A 12727-nucleotide genomic window follows, 5' to 3' on the forward strand; every position below is an offset into this window, starting at 1 on the left:
ATCATACCCCAGGCCCACTGGGCCCACTTGGCGTGCCGAACTTTAACACAGGGACTGGCAGTCTTTAACAGTATCTCGTCGGTGCTTTAACACAGAGGTTAGCAGTCTTTAGTAGCCTCTTGTCGGTGTCGGCGATGCGTTGTTTGGTGAGGGTCCTTGTGCTGGACGTGGAGATGGCACCACCAGGACGTTGGGTGACTTCTTCGGACCGGACTGTTGGCCGCAGGACGTTGTCCCCGGGGGTGCTTCTTGTAGGCCGTCGGCATCCTTGTGGATTGGATCTCCTCTTCTTTGGGATGCAGCGTCGTTGGACTTTATCCTGTCTCCCGATCCTTACTCTCTCTGACCCTTTTGACCCGAAACAGGTGATTGGGAAGGATAGGGTTAAAGGGGATATTGGGAAGGGGGTAGTCACTTGGCTATGTAAATGGAGGGCAATCGTGTCACCACGTTATAGTGTATAATACATATATTGTATACATATATTATAAGTACTTACACAAATTACAGTTCTACTGAAACAAAAAAGTAATAAAAAAGGAAATTCATACAATGAAAGAAACAATTATTTAAGAACTGGTTGATTGAGATTTCACTACATTACAATGTAAAAAATGATCTATGTAAAAGATCTATTTATGTAATTTCTAAGAACTTTCTCATGCACTCGTGTAAATAGTAAAAGGTATACTTCATTCAAAAGTAAGTTTTGAAGAAAAGATTTATTTACCAGAATCCTTATCGTTTGTCCTCAAATATAATTATCACGATTGATAACAATAGCCGAAGTTAAATTATAGTAGACGGATTATATTTAACTAATTTTGTAAAGAGTGTTTTGAGAACCACTGATTATGATAACAATAGTTGATTGATAAAATTATACGTGATAATAATAACTGTACCTTCCCTGATCACTTGTAGTACCGTTGCAGTTTCCAGGCATATGTACTTAAAAACTCTCCTAAGCTCCACCGTACAGTAGACTCTTGTTATATTGCCATGCGAGCGATTTGACATTTACATGAATTTTAAAGCATACCAGTCTTACTCTTCCACCATCATAGTCTATGAAAAAGATATGTTTTTTTCTCTCCCCTCCTCCCTTCAAATGAAATCTTGGAAGTCTGGTAAATTTTTCACTCTACAGCCCCGTCAGCGTCAATATAACAAAAGTCTACTGTACCAGGGTTAAGGTTTAAAGTGCCAAGACATATATACATACATTCTCCATATGATGTATTTCAAGTATCTCACGAACATATCACCTTATTTTTCCTCATTCGAAACTTTTCATCGGAACGCGTAACATCCCGACGTGTCCGTAAACCACGCCTTAATCCTTTGCTCCCGGCCTTTGAGTGGTGGCAGTCTCGTTTTTCGGCAGTAGCAAACTGTGTGCCGCGTCGCACGCGTATTATTCGTTCGCGCCAACGCATTCGAGTCGGTTCGCCTCGACATCGCGAACACATTATCGTATAACCTTCTTCCGATTTCAAATATAACCTTCGACAGCCTTCTTCCAATTTCACGCTGTCCATACCTGAGAAAGTGTTTGTTTAAACTGTCGCTGTTCCTGGATTTCAGCCTATACACTATTCACCTACATAATCGTTGACTACCGATATTAGGACTCTGATCACGCGCTCAGCAGTAAGTAACTTGCGGTACTGATTGCACGCTACTTTAACAATATATTTGTGTTTGTAAGTCACATTTTCAATCAAATTGAGGATATACCTTAACCCTTCAAAACCTTGTGGTACATACGTGCACCGACACGGATATTTTTTCTCAAAATTATTCTTTCAAAAAAGACTGACAGTATAATTAGGTACTTCGTGTATAACTTTTTTTCATCCCCAACACTCTTTTATATCAAAATATCTAATTAGCAACTCGATTCTGAAAATTTATAAAAATTGACAGTCATAAATATTATAAATTCGTCTCCAAAGAATTAATTAAGATCTGAATGCCAATATTTGTGTATTCAGAAGAGAAAGGATGCATTAAATCGGCTTTTTTTATTGTAATTGGAATAATTGTATTTGGAAATACATTGATTTTTGTGTCGTAATGCAAAATCATATGTCGAACACAATGTTATTTAATTCACGTATTATGAATCGTATACATATGTACTAGGTTATTTTGATGCACTATATTTTGTATATTCCAAAGTTGCAAAATTGTGAAATTCGAAATTCAGAACTTTTATATTACAGAATTGACAAATTTTCAAATATCCAAATTTCCAAATTCAAATTCCAAAATTGCCAAATTCATATAAGAAAAATCTAAAATTCGGATTCTAAAATTTTGAAATTCAAATTTTCAATTTTCAGGATTGATTAATCCTTACTAATTTAACGTATGATTTGGAGTTTAGATCTAATTTTAACCTTGTATATTCCTATGTATACTCGTTTTGGTGTACATACATTGCTGTACTTTAATATGATTTTATTTTTGTATACCACTACCATCCCCATCGCGGCTTCGCCCGCTCTCATAAATAAAAACTTTGAGAATTTGAAGTAATAATTGATGTATTATTTTTTGGTGATCAGAAACAGTAGAAAAGCGGCGATCCCATACTAACGCGTACATTGTCACGATCGCACATGGATAAGCAGAATTTAATGCGATAGTTTCGACAGTTTTTCAAAAATATCTCAAAAACTAAGGCCGAGCGGCGGTTAAATGTATAGGAAAAAGTTGTTCAAAATGTTGATTTCTACAACATATTTAAAAAACATCGAAATCGGAGGTGCTGTCCGTAATCTAAATAATTACTTTCACCACTGAATCTAGATTTGCCCCTTTAGAGGTTGATTAGAACAAAATCCTGAATTATGTTTTTAATCTTTTGTATGGGTGACCTTCGTGAACAAAAACCAAGTCGATATCTGTTCGGGCTTAAGAGATATTGACGAATCCGTGTAAATGGATTTTAAGCCTTTTTACACTCTTAAGGGTCAAATTTCTAAAAATCCCTTCTTAGTGGGTACTTACGTCATGAGAGGAATACACTACCCGAATTTCATGTTTCTAGTTTCAGGGGTTTGGGTTGGGCATTGATGAGACAGTCAGAACATTTGTCTTTATATAGATTATAATAACATTGTTGGGGATCAAAGTGGCCCTACATCAGACTATTGGACAGACATGTAACATCCGTCTTTTCAGGGTGAATATTATACATTTTTAACTGCGAATATTTATGCTGATATAACGAATGCATGCAAAATTTGCTTAATATGCGAAATATGTAAAATAAAATACGTTTAAATATTTTATAAAAACATATTTATATAAACATTTAAAAAGAATTAACTCATCATAGAATAATAATATTTCGTTAAACTCCATGATACCAGTAACGTTATAATTGTATGTGTGAATTTGCTAAAAGAAAAAGAATTTTTCAAGGATCTGAATAATAGATCAAAAAGTACCTTGTATGATTTTTTTACATACAGTAGTCAGAAATCTATTTATTCATTTTTAATGATTTACCGTGTAGAAGATCTACCAGTATTTAACTCTTGGACAGCAGAGTCTGACTGAGTTAATCGTGATCCAAACTTACAAAATATATACAAGGATGTTAACCTAAAATTAAATGTATAATTCTTAAACAAATAAGTCTCACATATTGGAATAATAACTTTTAAAGGAACAGTGTAAAATTCAGAAAATAGAGATAATATAAAATACGAAATTACATTGAAATTAGGGCTCTCTTTATGGTCCGCCGTATGAGAGTTAAAAGAAATGTATACTTAGCATAAAAATAACAAGAAAAAAGATATCTAAACCCTTTCTAAGAACTTTTGAATATTTATTGAACGTAACTCCTTGGAAGCAAATATTTGAAACGACAATAGACATCAGGAGACAATGAATCCTGCCTAGTAACTTAGGAATTCGAAATTACTTATTCTTTCTGATGGAAAAAAAGTATAAGCACGCCTTTGAATAATTAAGTAACATGTTGGTGAAACGTATATGAGTATCATCTGAATATCAGGCAATGACCGGAATATGGAAATTGTAAGCGATAGAAAAGCTTGATTTTCGAATCTTGTTGCAGAAACTTGTCCACCAGAACCTGTTTCGATAACAAAGAAAATAGCAATAAATAATGCATTTTATCAATTCCATTATTAAACTTGTCAAACAACAATTCCAATTTTTAATAGCAGAAAAATATCAAAGTAGCGATAAAATAGCAAACATCGAAAGAAAGGAATGATTTTGTTGAGTCAAGGTCATAATCAAGGTTGACGGAAAATTAGAAATACAAGAATCACATAAATATTCTGTGGGTTTCGAATAAATATAAGTACCATTGTTAAATCTTTATATTTATACGAAGACATCAATTTAGTACTTACACTTACATCGCTAACTCTTTTCAACTGAACATGGTCAATGACTGAAGATGGTCATTTATGACTGAGACGGTCGTCGAATAGAGGGTCAGATTGACCCATAACAATTTCAATAGTTGTACACAAAATTGAAGCTATATTTAAGTAGAACAAAGGATATACAGATACCGGAAAGAATAAACATTAGAACATAAAAATTCATATTGGACAAAAATGTACCAGCATTCGCCATGCCAAGGTTAAAATTAAATTCAAACTCTAACTCATACGTTAAGTTGGTAAAGGTTAAATAACTTTTAAACTTGGAAATTGGAATTTTGCGATTACGAAATTTTCAAAATTGAAATATCAATTTTGCAACTTTAACGTTTAAATTTTGAAATTTGTTTTTCGACGCTTTGAAATTCTGAAATTGGAATTTTGAAAGTTTGAAATCAGGATTTCAATATTTGACAATATTTCAACGTTGAACTTTAACATTTTTGAAACCCTCATACTCTGAATGTTGTGCCATTTTGACCCAGTTTGTAAGTACTTATATTAGGTAAAACGGACGCGACATTCAGTCTGTGAAGGTTAAAATATGTCATACCAAACATATCCATTTCTAAAACGACAGTTCAGCTGTTAGTCATATCAGAATATTGTTAATGACCTTTGTGATTTATTCAAAAAATTTTCAACAATTACTACTTTTCTCAAACTAATATTTTTTAATTAAACCGTCCAAGATTGAATTGAGATTAATTAAATTATTTTAAATTAATCTTACAATTCATTTTCGAAAACCATATTTTCTGATTGGAACTGGTTATGTATCCTTTAGCTGTATTTTATTAAAATGTTTTTCTTTTATTTAACTTGTAAAGTAGTATTAACATAATTGGTTATTGGCAACTGCAGTGTAATTAACCTTCGAACGGTGGTCCATGGAGAGCGCCCCAATTTTAATTTAGTTTTGTGCTTCATATTACTTTCGTTGGCTATATTTTACACTGTTGTTCAAAAAGTTATTCTTCCAATATATGAAACTCTTTCGTTAAAAAATTACACATTCAACTTTAGGTTATTATGTTTGTACATGTTTTGTAAATTTGGGTCTTGATTTACCTACACTCCGCTATTCAAGGGTTAAACAAATAAAATTAAATTAAATGGAAAATACCAATATATTTTCCTGATTGAAATCTAACTGTGTTAGATATTATTATTCGAATGACTTTTAAAACCAAGATTTTTACGAGAAACAAATAATGTTTTACTAGACGTATTTTAAAATAATTTATTCAATGAATAATACGCTATGAATTTTTGATCATCACTCGTTGAATAAGTAATTATTAGGAAACTTAACAATACTTAAATAGCACTAATAATAATTCTAATAAGAAGTTATAATTATTAGAATAATAAATTATTCACTTATTATAGCTAATTAATTTTATTATATTTGAAAATTATACCGAAAGATATTCATTATTCGTAAATAGGTATACACCTTTCTGAAATTAATCTATAAGGAAATAATATATGAACTGCACTTTAATTTACTGTTCACTGTAACTGATAATGCTGTTCACCATTTAACTTTCTTTTAGATCATTCATATGCAATAGGCGTTTCTTATAGCTTTTCATGCGCTGAATACGAATTTGTAAACCGTTTCTTGCAAGTAGCTCCAGTTTTTGAGAAATTGGATTTTAAAAGGAAATGAATGCAATTTTTCAACCTTGAAAATATTTTATGCTTAAAAAGGGATAGCTATTTAATTGTTTTTATCATAAAATTATTTTATGAACTCTTTTAAATGAACTCATATAACTGATACGAAAATCTATATATGTAGTTTATTACTTACATATTTTTAATATTATTAATTTTAATTTATTGTTATTAAAATTGAAATTTTAAAAGCTCAACGTTCTAGAATTCAAATTACAAAGTTTGCAAATGCCAGATTTTCAGAATTAAAAGTTCCATAATTTTAAAGTGTCAACATTTCAAAATTTAAATAATAAAACGTCAGAATTAAAATTTTGAAATGGAAATATAAAAATTTCAAAATTCAAGATTCTATGAATTTTCCAAAACAAAAAATATTATTTATTATGGCATTAAAAACGTTTGAATCGATTTAGGATTACGATCAAAGCGAGTACGACTAATTAATGCCAAATCGCATTGATTTTCATAGAAATTTATCAATTTATTTTAAAAACTAACGTATTGAGGGAAAATCTACTAATACTATATATATAATGGAGCACACGTTTTTCATTTAAAACAAAAGTAATAAATATTCGTTGGACCACTTTTATTTCCAACGCAAGAACAAAATAGTTAATGAGCACCACTGTCGATGAACACCGCTCTTAGCCCCACACGTTTTACATTTTACTGAACTATTTCGTTTCTTTATTCAAAACGAAAGCGAGCCAACAGTATTTTTCTATTTTCTATTGAAAAAACATGTTGTAGATAGATTCTCTTTCACAGCTCTAGTTTTTAAAACAAGTTGAAAAATATTTGCACAATATCTACAAAATAGAAGATCTACCTTTTTGCTTTCAAAACTGAATTATTTAAATTACTCATACAAGGATATTAACATAAAGTTATGTGTATAATTTTTAAACGAATGAGCTTCACATATTGTAAGAGTAATGTTTATAAGAAGAATATAAAGTTTAGAACATTAATATTAAAATAATATTTAAAAAAAAATTAAATCAAATTAAAATTGGGGCTCTCTTTATGGTTCGTCGTCCGAGGGTAAAGAATTAGTAATTCAAATGCGTGTATTAAAGAAGTCATTTGTGTAGTCGTTTTCATGAAATTTCAATTTTCAAATTAAATGCTATTTTATCATCTCGAAATTTTCTGTTTAATACGGAAGAATTTAATATATCTATCATTTATTATTTATGCAACAAAGTAAGAAAACAAAAAGAAACGTATGTAATAATAATGTATGATAACGTTCATGATATATCTCACGTGATTCATAAAGCGTGCATTCGGATTTTGGTCGTCGTCAACCTTTAGTAATCTCCATAATGCAAGAAGCCAATGTCCCTCACGAAATCCTTTTAACTTTTTTTGCTGTTATCTCGTGAAACAAGCTACGCGCGCGGTAAGATTACGAGCGTGGGTTTCAAATGTATATTCACTTCACGATTTGTCCACTTTCAGTTTCTTTCGTATACATAAATCGATGACACTTCGAAGCAAAGGAATATGGTCGCTTTTGAAGCTGATTTAAAAAAAATTGTTTCTCTTATGTAGAACTGTCTCTAGAAATTGCGGGACCTGGGTCAAAAGTGAAAATTGTTGAAAATATTTAATTAGAAAGACATAATATTTAAAATATATTGATAATACGCATATTTTATATTTGTTATTTATTGTAAAATTTTGTACTTATACCGATTTGATTTGTATTATAAATAAAAATTCTATTGCTCAAACGTTCGTTGTAGAAGCTGACCGCAACACTTAAACACTGATCACTGTATACACAATATTAAGTGATAGAATTTTTGATAATCGAGCACGGGGTTCGGAGCAAATGCCCCGTTTCCACAGTGCTGAAATTTCCTTCAGCTGAAATTTTTTTCATCTGAATTTGTTATAGAATAAATGATAAATCTTTTTTTTTCATAACAATGTAGATGTATAATAAATCTTAATTTAGTAGTAATTATAGATTTCTATGTATTACGATATTGCCCTTTTTTCGCTTACATAAATTGTCTTCAAAAAGCATACAGTATCGAGAATGAAAACTTTCGTAAGGAAAATGGCAAGGTAGAAAAAAAAGATCCACTACTCGTTATAATACTCAAGAGTTAGCAGGTATTATAAATCAATTAAATTTTAAATTTATAAAGTTTTTATTCGGTTTTCGAACCTCCTCAATAAACATTCCAGTCTACTTCTACTTGTGTGCTACTCCAACCCATCACTACATATAAAGACTCGAATCTGCTTTGTTTAGATCCTGATACAATTGGAAGTAGGTACTATTCTTTCTTATTTTATAGATAAATACTGATAGAGAAATCAAATTTCATTATTCAGAGTTTGAATCTACTTGCAAATTGCTTCAACTACTACTCGTGAAAGATTGGAATTTGTTTCGCTTATATTTATTTGTATGTATGTCAAAGTACTATTTTTATTTGGTGAATTTGTAGAAAAGACGTTCCTCCACCGATTTGTAAAATTCGACATTTTAAATAACTTTTTTCCTCTAACCTATATGTCGGACTTGCTTAGTTTCCACGATATTCGCAAAAAACTGTGAGTACATACTACTGCATTGCATTTCGCCTATACATATACGTTCGTGGCCGTGTGTTCGTTGACAAGCGACCTTCGCTTATCTATTGTTTTTGCCAACAACACTACGTGGTCCGGCTATCATCCATATAACGGATGAACTAAAAATCAAATTTAACTGATTTCAATGATTATGAAATTTGACTTGCGTTGCCAAGTAAGAAACATTAATTTTACTTAACCTATCCTAACTTACTCCACTTATTAGTTTAATATCTTTATATATATAATTCTTCTGTGCGTGTGTATGTGACTGAACTGCTCCTAAACGGCTGGACCGATTTTGATGAACTTTATTGTGTGTGTTCAAGTGGATTCGAGAATGGTTTATATTCACAATTCGGTCCACTACAAAATGTTTTTTTACTTAATTTTTTATTTATAAGTTGTTGTTGATCTTGGAATGTTTTACATTGGATCTGGCAAACAGCGCTGCGATCGCGAAGCCGAATATTCAAAAATATTTTATTTTACTTCCAGTTTGTCCCGATAATTGATAAGTCGAATTGCGGTAACTGTACACGTGATAACGTCAGGTATTGTAATAACTTTTTTTATAAAAATTTTCATCAAAACGGTACAGATTGTTACAACTTATTCAAAAAAGTTTGAAATTTTCGGATTTAAGACATCTGTACAGGACAACGTCTGTCGGGTCCGCTAGTATTATATAGAAATCCACATTTTCATTAACCTTTTCTTTTTATCCAACTAGATTATGTTAGGTTAGATTAAATTAATATACTGGCTGCCATTAAGCGGCCGGCCATGCCATTCAAAATTATTGAAATAAGTATACTCTGTTCAACGTAAGAATAACCAGTTTTCAACCAGTTTTCGACCAATCTGCGCATCCCCCACCATTACCTACCGATCTGGCGCATACGATTAGTCGCGATTCTATCCCTACCGGTGTCTATTAATAATGGTACGGCCCAAATTGGGGGCGATATCGGTGTATAAGGAATTAATTGTCACCGCGTATGAAGTCGTCAGAGTAGCTGTGTTGCCTGTGGCAAAAAAGAGAAGAACGTATGCGGTAAGTGGGGGCTTCGAACGTCGTTGCGCCACCTGTCATCCAACCCATACGCGAAACGAGTTTATTCTTACGTTGGATATAGTTTATGTTTGATTTTTTATCTGACTTCGAAAAGGAAGAGGATACTCAATTCGATGTGTATATATATATATATATATTTTTTTTTTATGTATGTTCACCGATTTCGCTGAAACGGATGGTCCAATCGGAACAAAACCTTTTGCATCTGCACGCAACGGAAAGCTACTAATCTCAACATAGAATGATTTCAATGATCCTTTAATATATTGTCGGGGGCATGATTCTAAACATCTTTTTCATTATGCATAATTAACGGAAAGCTTTAGTTTTCGAGATATTCGTGAAAAACTATTGTTATTTTTTCTGCATTTGCTCGCCGATTACTCCGAGACGGATGGACCAATCGGAACGAAACCTTTTGTATCTTCTAAAGTATGTCTCCCGATTGGTCCCGTTAAAAAAACATTTTGCATTTTTTCATTCCTGACGATTTTTATTTACGTCCGGCGTACGTTTGCCGATTACTCCAAGACGTATGGACCAATCGGAAGGAAACTTTTTGCGTCTTGTAGAGTATAACTCCTCATTGGTCCCGCAAAAACATTTTTGTATTTTTTCATTCCTAATGACTTTTATCGCAGAAAACGTAATACTTCATTTATATCTTTCGGCGTTTATGCTGCAGGGAATGTACCGATTGCGATGAAACCTTTCACATTTAATAGGAGGTATATCCGCGATGATCCCATTTGCAAAAATTTATGGAATTTGTTAATAACTATTGTTATAGCAAAAAATCGATTCCTTCATGTTACTTTGCAAGGAATGTATCGTTCGCGATGAAACCTTTCATATTTAGTAGGATATACAGGGTGTCACGCGACTACCTCGACAGCCGAAGAGGGATGATTGCTAAGGTGATTCTAAACAACTTTTTCCTTTGCCAAAATGTTGATTAAAGCTTGGTTTTCGAATTATTAACAAAAAACACCGATCAATCCAAGCGCGTATAGCGCGCAGTCTCAGGGACTGCAGTGTCGGCTACGAAAACCTGGCCTGACGTAGGTCGCGAACGAAAGGCTTGGCACCCCGTTGGCCTGGCACAATAAAAAAACTGAACTGGTAGAACATTATTCGTCGTTGTTTAGAATGAATACGGAACCTAATCTCTTGTCGCCTGTCATAATGTAAAAAAGGAAATTCTAAGGATTCTAAACAACAAATAAAAATGTTTGAAGTAGAATAATTAATAAACGTTTGAATTGGAGGTTACGTTAATGATGAAAAATTCGAAAACAATTTAAATGAAATTTACCCATTCGTTTCTAAATTAACCTGCTGTATATCCGCGATGATACCACTTGCAAAAATTTATGAAATTTGTTGTTTATTATCCATTTAAATTCGGTCAATTTTTTTCGGTTTATGGTTATTAGCTAAGCAACAAGAACACAAAATCGCCTTACACTATCCTACAAATACTATAGATTCCAAAGGATTTAAAAGTGTGAAATAAAATAATTTTTAACAAAAAACAAATCCAACTTCGAAATGCACTAAAAAGTGTCAAATAATTTCTATTTCATTTATACCAATATTCCATAGCTATTAATAATATCTACTTAATCGTTAAATAGGATATCAAATTCATTTCAAAGTTTTCTGCCAATAACGATTTGATTACGGTATGGTAAACTTGGTAATTAATATGTCGTAAGAAAAAAAATTCGAAACATTATAGATACGGCAGAAAACATTCGTAATTGTAACGATTGTATCAGAAGTTGGTAGCACTTCTGATGTATGTACACTGAGTTGCAATGAACTTGTCGCAGTGAAGTTGGCTCCAGATTTACTGACACATTCACGCCGTGTCGGTGAGACGATGGGCGAGATCGACTCACCGACGCGGCGTGAATGTGTCAGTAAATCTGGAGCCAACTTCACTGCGACAAGTTCATTGCAACTCAGTGTACAGGGTGTCCGCGCTAAAGTGTGACAGACGTTTTATTTCGTAACTATTGATGATAGGAAAAATTGTTTATATGGAAATTGCACGGTACAAGGGGGCCCATGTTTTGGCGTGAATGAAAATTTAGTTACATTATTAGTTTAAAAGATATGATGGTCAAGTTTCGTTTTTTAAATGGAACTATATATTTTTTTCAGATCATGTGATAGTGCTTTTCAAGACGAATTCATTAAGCTTTAATGTATACACCCGATTTTAATTAGTTTTCAAGATATAACGTTTACAAATTTCCCGATTTTCAGTAGATACGTTTCGGTTTGAGTGGCAAGTCGTAAAAGCGGCCCTATTGTTGTATTAGAACAGATAATACGGAAATTATCCTTAGATACATTATCAACAGGTGAACCTATATATTGTCCAACGGCTTATGACAAAACTCCAGATCTACTGAACTTCGCAATTATCAAAGGATTAAACAAACCACACTTTAAGATGCAATCTTGTCTGGATCTTACCTTTGATCATTCTCCGATCTTACTTGATTATCTGTATAAGGCTACACCCACAGAAACAAAACCATACCTATACAAAATCAACACAAACTGGCAGCAATTTAAAGAATACCTGGAAAAAAAATAAGCTGCAATATAGTGGAGAGCGGTGACAAAAGTAACAGCGGGGCGAAGGTAACATTGTAAATAACTCAAAATCTATTATTGCTTTTATCGCAAATTTTGAATATACAATGCGGAATTGTAATTAAAGTACATACAAATATGTATGTTTTAACAACATAGATAGACGATTAATACATATATTAAATAACATTTGACAGCCTAAAGTAACTTTTTCTTTGTGTTTTAAAATTGTAATATAAATATTCCTTATGCAAATAAGTGCTTATCCTTTCTCTTAATCTTTGATTTGACTCTTCTGAATGTATTACAGGTTACT

General features: G+C 32.3%; 1 protein-coding gene across 1 annotated transcript in view; it reads left to right on the forward strand.

Annotated features, from left to right (window-relative positions):
- The first annotated feature begins 1417 nt into the window (after window positions 1-1417).
- The window catches only part of LOC114880008, a 54418-nt gene continuing 43108 nt past the window's right edge, over window positions 1418-12727 (forward strand). Inside the window, exon 1 of the mRNA XM_029195535.2 lies at window positions 1418-1653. The gene's annotated coding sequence lies outside the window, so the exon portion shown is untranslated. The remainder of the gene's footprint in view (window positions 1654-12727) is intronic.

Source organism: Osmia bicornis, chromosome 1 (genome assembly GCF_907164935.1).
Source record: "Osmia bicornis bicornis chromosome 1, iOsmBic2.1, whole genome shotgun sequence".
In the NCBI taxonomy this organism is placed as follows: domain Eukaryota; kingdom Metazoa; phylum Arthropoda; class Insecta; order Hymenoptera; family Megachilidae; genus Osmia; species Osmia bicornis.